This window comes from Xyrauchen texanus, chromosome 25 (assembly GCF_025860055.1).
Source record: "Xyrauchen texanus isolate HMW12.3.18 chromosome 25, RBS_HiC_50CHRs, whole genome shotgun sequence".
Classification (NCBI taxonomy): Eukaryota; Metazoa; Chordata; class Actinopteri; order Cypriniformes; family Catostomidae; genus Xyrauchen; species Xyrauchen texanus.
The window spans coordinates 20,593,068-20,599,259 of record NC_068300.1 but is presented as its reverse complement, the minus strand read 5'-3'; positions in this window follow the sequence as shown (position 1 = coordinate 20,599,259).

The following is a 6,192-nucleotide window of genomic DNA, read 5'->3' as shown; positions in this document are numbered from 1 at the left end:
ATGGTAAGATTAACATCTCTGATTTCAGTCTTACACAATTTCAGAATTTTCCACTTTAATGAACATGGAATGGAATGAACAATTAAGATAATTAGACTTTAAAGGGATAGTTCAACCAAATATTAAAGTTCTCTCATAATTTACTCTCCCTCATGCAATCCCATACTTTCTTTCTTCTGCTAAAAATGAGCTCTGTAGACCATACAATGCATGTGAATGGTAGCCAGAACATTTGAGCTCCAAAAATCATATAAAGGCAGCATAAAAGTAATCCATATGACTCCAGTGGTTAAATCGATGTCTTCAGAAGCGATGTGATAGGTGTTAGTGAGAAACTGATCAATATTTAAGTCCTTCCTGCCCAGTAAGAGGTGATATGCATGAAGAATACGATTTGCAAAAAACAAAAGAAGAATGGGGAAGTGAAAGTGGTGATTGATAGTAAAAAAGGACTTACATTTTGATCCGTTTCTCACCCACACCTATCATTTCGTTTCTGAATATACTGTATAGATTTAATCACTGGAGTCATATGGATAACTTTTATACTACTATGTGCTTTTGGAGCTCAAATGTTCTGGCCACCATTCACCATTCACATTTTTAGCAGAAGAAAGAAAGTATGGGATTGCATGAGGGAGAGTAAATTATGAGAGAACTTTAATATTTGGTTGAACTATGGTGCGGGCGAGCGAATGCCAGACAGGTTTTCACTGAGGAGCCGAGAATATGGTTACAGCGCGTTACAGTGGTAGGGATAGTGACGTGGCAAGGGGAACACAACGTCTTGTTCCTTCCATTGGGGAACTGAGGTTACAACAGTAACCATGACATTCCCCTTCTTTCACTCACTCGACGTTGTGTCGATTTTAGTGACACAAGGGGTCCCACTTAAAAACGGCATGCACTAACACATGTTACGTGGCTGCTGAGCCAGGTCCAAGCAGGCTGTTGCGTGCTAGAAGCAGCTGGGTCGGGTGCATGTAACCCTCCACAACGCCCCCAATATAAGGTGTCATATACCGCTCTTAGGTTCCCCGTACCCATACGGAAACAGACGACATGACTTGCATGGGAGCCAGCCAGCCAGCCGAACCTTTTCTCGCTATATATTTCTCATCATAGAGTTAAAAAGCGGCTGGGGCAATCAAAAAGGGCTGTAGAAACCCTTCTTCATCTCGGCTGGAGGGACAGGCTCTATCGCGTCCTTGAGTAGCAGAGTGGCAATCTCTGCTCGCAAGGTGCTGGCGTTTTCGCCATTCAACAGAGTGGAGCGAATACCGCTAAAACAAGGCGGGAGCCTGGCAAATTGAATCACGTAGCCGAGTCGGATGGTCCTGGCCAGCCAACGCGATGGACTGGGAAGCGCAAGCCATGCGTCTAAACTCTGTTCGAGGGGCACTAACGGGACGATCATTTTGGACGTACCTGGTGGGGCCTCGCGGCGGGGGGGAGCAGGTAATTTTTTTGCCTCCCAACGTCCCAAAACGTTGGGAGGCAAACACACGTTCCGAGGCTTGGGTGCTGAGAAAAAGCTCAAAGCACTTACCTTGCTCCGCGCACCCGGCAGGGGGCGTGTTGTAGTCAGAGGAGGGGGTCCTGTAGGGACGTCCTCGAGACTCGTCAGCGCTGACCTGCCAGGGATGGGCAGGCGTGGTTCCGGAGGCAATATGGCCACATCAAACTTTCAGTTTCACCCATTGCAGCTTTTCTTGGATGCCTTGAAACCAGCCTTTGATTACACATTTAACACAATGGTCGAAGTGGCTGTGCATGACTCGACGTCCGGGCCGGACACCAGGATGACATCAGCATATTGCAATAGACAGGTTCGTGGTGTCTTCAGAGTAGCGTGCAATACAGCAGAAAACACAGCAGGCAAGTCTCTAAATATTCTGGTACTGTTGGCCTTCATACATGAATGCAAACAGGGGCTGCATAACAGGCATGACTGGCACAATGAAAAAGGCAGAACACAAATCAATAACATTAAAATGAGTGTGATCTGCTGGGATGGATTTAATGGTTGTGCACACATCAGGAACCACTGTTGACCATAGTGACCCTCAAATCTTGCGTTAATCGCCATGTTCCATTAGCTTTCTTCATGGGATTAATTGGTGTGTTATATGGTGATTGAATTGGTTTCAAAATACCTTGTTTCAGGCACTGTTGTATTATTGGAACAATACCTTCCTCTTTTTGCTTTGATAGACGATATTGTTTACAGTATACTGGCAAGTTAGAACTGAGTTTTTTTCTCCTTCCTATCTATCTTGCAAAATAGTGTTCCCTTGACTATAGTCACATTTTGAGGTATAAAGCCTCCTTATCTGTCTTTCAAAATAAGGATCCCCCGACTGTAGTCATAACTGTCGAATTCTCTATTAAATTTTGCGTGTAATATTTCAACAGACGGGGATTCTCACAATTGTATATCATTTTGTCCTACCTGTCTGGAAATATCCCGGACGAGCCCCCAAGAACTGTAAATAATTTTAGGAGTGCCCCTTAAAATCTAAATTCAGGTCTGCAGTTGCTGTTCTCGATCCGGATCCTCATGAGGAGAGAATGACACGCATACACCAAAGCATATCATATCATTCTCCGATGTTTATTGTTCAACACATCATTATATACTGTTCAGCAAAGTAACACTTCCACTAGACTAACCAATAAAATCATTCTTTACCTTTTCTGGATGTGACATACATATTTGATATGAGATACATGAGGGCTTAGGACAGAGTACAGATACAAGAAACACAAGAATGGCAGTTTGTCGACACACCCTGATATGAAACAGGAAACAGCTTGCAACACATCAACTGTCCTGCAGAACAGGAAGAACAAAGTTGTACTGTCTAAGAAGTTGTTGAGAGGCCTTATTATTTTACAAGCCATTTTACATGCACGTTACCAGATACGATCATATTTTTTCATGAAGAATATTCACGTTGGATCGTAATTTCATTTTTCTAGTAAGACTTTTGATATTAGGGCAAAAATCATATTCTTGATAATAACTTTTGTATTGTTTTCCTGTAAAAATATCTAAAAATCCTTAAAACAAGATCAATTAGATTAATCTTGTTTTAGAAACAACACTACATAAGATATTTAGGTTTTTCAGATAATGTATTTTTAACATGTGTATTTTGTCTTGCTGTACTGGCAGAGTTTTTATCGTCAAAACAAGTAAAACAAATCTACCAGTTCTGAACAAGTAATCCAAAGTATTTAGAATACGTTACTTACCTTGATTAATCTAGCGAAATACATTACAAATGACATTTCACAGCACGTATTCTGTAATCGGTAGTGGAATACATTTCAAAAGTAACCCTCCCAACCATGTCCATAAGATTCTAGTGGTTAAATCTTTATCTTCAGAAGTGATATGACAGGTGTTGGTAAGAAACAGATCACTATACAGATAAAATTTTGTACTTTTTATTTTTTTTACTATAAATCACTACTTTTACTTTCACATTCTGAAAGTAAACATTGTGATTTATACTGAAAAAGGATCTGTTTCTCACCCAAGGTGATTGGAATACTTCAAAAGACATATATTAAACCACAGGAGTCGTATAGATTACTTTTATGTAGCCTTTATGTGATATTTATGCTACAAATATCTATCCATTCACTTGCATTGCATGGACCTACAGAGATTAGATATTCTTCTTAAAAATCGTAATTTTCGTTCTGCAGAAGAAAGTCATAAACATTTGGAATGTCATGAGAGTAAATGGGCATTTTTGGGCGAACTATCCCTATAAACCTTTGTTGCCACATTATGCTGTTTATTGGAGTTATATAGTTTTCTATATTGATTTAAGTGACTGCTAAGTCTGTTAGTGATCTTATAAAAATATTTTCGTAAACTTCATGTAACACAGTTGAAGGATGGGCAAGGAGGAGGCGAGAACCGGCTTGTCCACATAAATTATATTTTAATGAGAAACTGAAAAACACATAAACAAGCACACATGACGGACATGTCCGTAATTTCTCTCTCTCTCGAACAATCGTCACCGGCCGCCTTTATCCCTCGCGCGCCTCATCAGGCTGATTGGGGACCGGGCGCGCGATATTCCGACCGGCCCCGCCCCCCTCCGCTCCACACTTCATATTCCCATCTTATATCTGACCCTTAATACTCATTCATGGTGTGGTTTGACCATTCAGTGTCAACCTTTCAACAAATAGGCTACACTCTCCCTTTATATCTCTATAAACCCTCTCTATTAAAGCAACAGCAATTAATTAAAGAATGGCCTTGGGCACAGCATAAAAAGGAAGAAATGTTCTGCTGTCCTCCTGAAAACCCGCCATTAATAAGCACTGCATAGCTGTCCTGCAAAGCATTAGGGATCGGAAAAAATTATGGCTTTTTTCATAGGAATGTTTCAGAGATTAAAATCTATATTCCGCAGCCCTGTCGTGTATTATGGCACCTAAACTGTGTTTAATATAGCGTTAAGGCTTAATCACTTGCTGAGCGGTTCACATTAGTTTAATACTGGTGTTCATTGCATTTCCTGTTCTCAGAAGAAATTGATTTAACAGGATTCAATGGATAATCCAGGTTACAAAGTTACAGGTTTTAACCAGGTTACAGGTTATGTGTATGTCAGAGGGGTGTATATTTACTGTAATGTATATACTATACATGTATAGTATAAGGGCATATTTTTTGTATTGCATGTGAGCAAATCATATTTCCATTTCTATTTCTCCATAAAGTAATCATTTTATTTTATTGTGAATTGTTGATTTGTCTGGGAACAGTTGCATGTTTGTACCATATTCATAGCACATTTTCATGCACATATTTAGCAACTGGCAATGCACAAATTATGGAAAAATTAAGAATTTGTCGCTCTACAAGGAATGCATCGTCTAAAAAATCTCCCAAGAATAGATATTTATATTTAATACACTGAAATTACAATTTAGAATTCTCAAATTGGAATGTACATGTTACTATCATTACATATTATCAGCAGTAAGGTACACAACAATAAAATAAATGTAACATTTGGTTACATTTGCTCTTACACTGATTTCAAAAACTCCTGGGAAGACTAACAATTGGGCTGAATTTCCTCCATTTGAACACCATCTGCCTGAATAAGGATGTACAGTTGCCAAAGATTTCAAATGGTTTTTTAACCCATTCCCAAGGCCCACAAAACTTTTTAAATCAATGTGCTAAGATATCAACACCTAGACTGTGTTAAGCACATTGTGATCCCATTGGGTCATCTGTTGTATGGAGAGGTTAATTTAGGTCAGTTGTTGTAAGAGTTTTAAGATTTCATGAATCAAATCCACTTTGACTTTCACTATAATTTAAAGGGAGACTATTTAAGGACGATTGATGCAGGACTACAGATAATTCTACAAAGTTCACAAACTTTCACTTCAATTTTTTCTCTCATATGGGAAAAACCTTATATTTCAAAATTTTTAAACCAAAAATATTTTAATGTGTGGAGCACACATGCAAATATAAATTAAAGAAAAAAAATGACAAAGTAACAAATGCTACTGACACACCAACATTTGAGAAAATGTTGCCCCACAATATAATTTCAGGGATTTTGGAATTACATTTCTGAAGTTATTTAGATAAACATCTGTATCCATATAATTTTTGTTATTTCTCTACATTGTATGTGTATGTGTACTTACAGGCACTGTATGTAATCTGATATCATAAGAGTTCAGTTCCTCTTGCTTTACTATCTTCCAATATTCTTTATGACTTCCTATCATGCTATCTTGCACAACTTTATATATGTAAGCTATGGATGCGGTTTTCAAGTGCCCTAATAAATAGTTTAACTGTTAATAAGGAATTGAAAGTATTGCTCTTTTGCAACCTGCTGGTGATTCACTGAATCAAGCCATTACTAGCCAGTTATTTCCCCACAGCCTATTTATGATTCAATATGTGTTACACGTTCCTGTTCTTTTTTCTGCATTAAAGTGTATGGGGGAAAAAAACAGTCCAATATGGATTGTGTTACTTCAACTTTTTAGTCCTGCATTTTTGGAATCATTATCTTTGCATTCTGTTGTTTGTTTATTTTTGAGAATCCCCATCCTCTTGCAGTTTTATAGAGCTGTTTCTATGTTGGCATTTTGTTCTTCTTGTTTTGAATATTCTCTCCTTTTGGC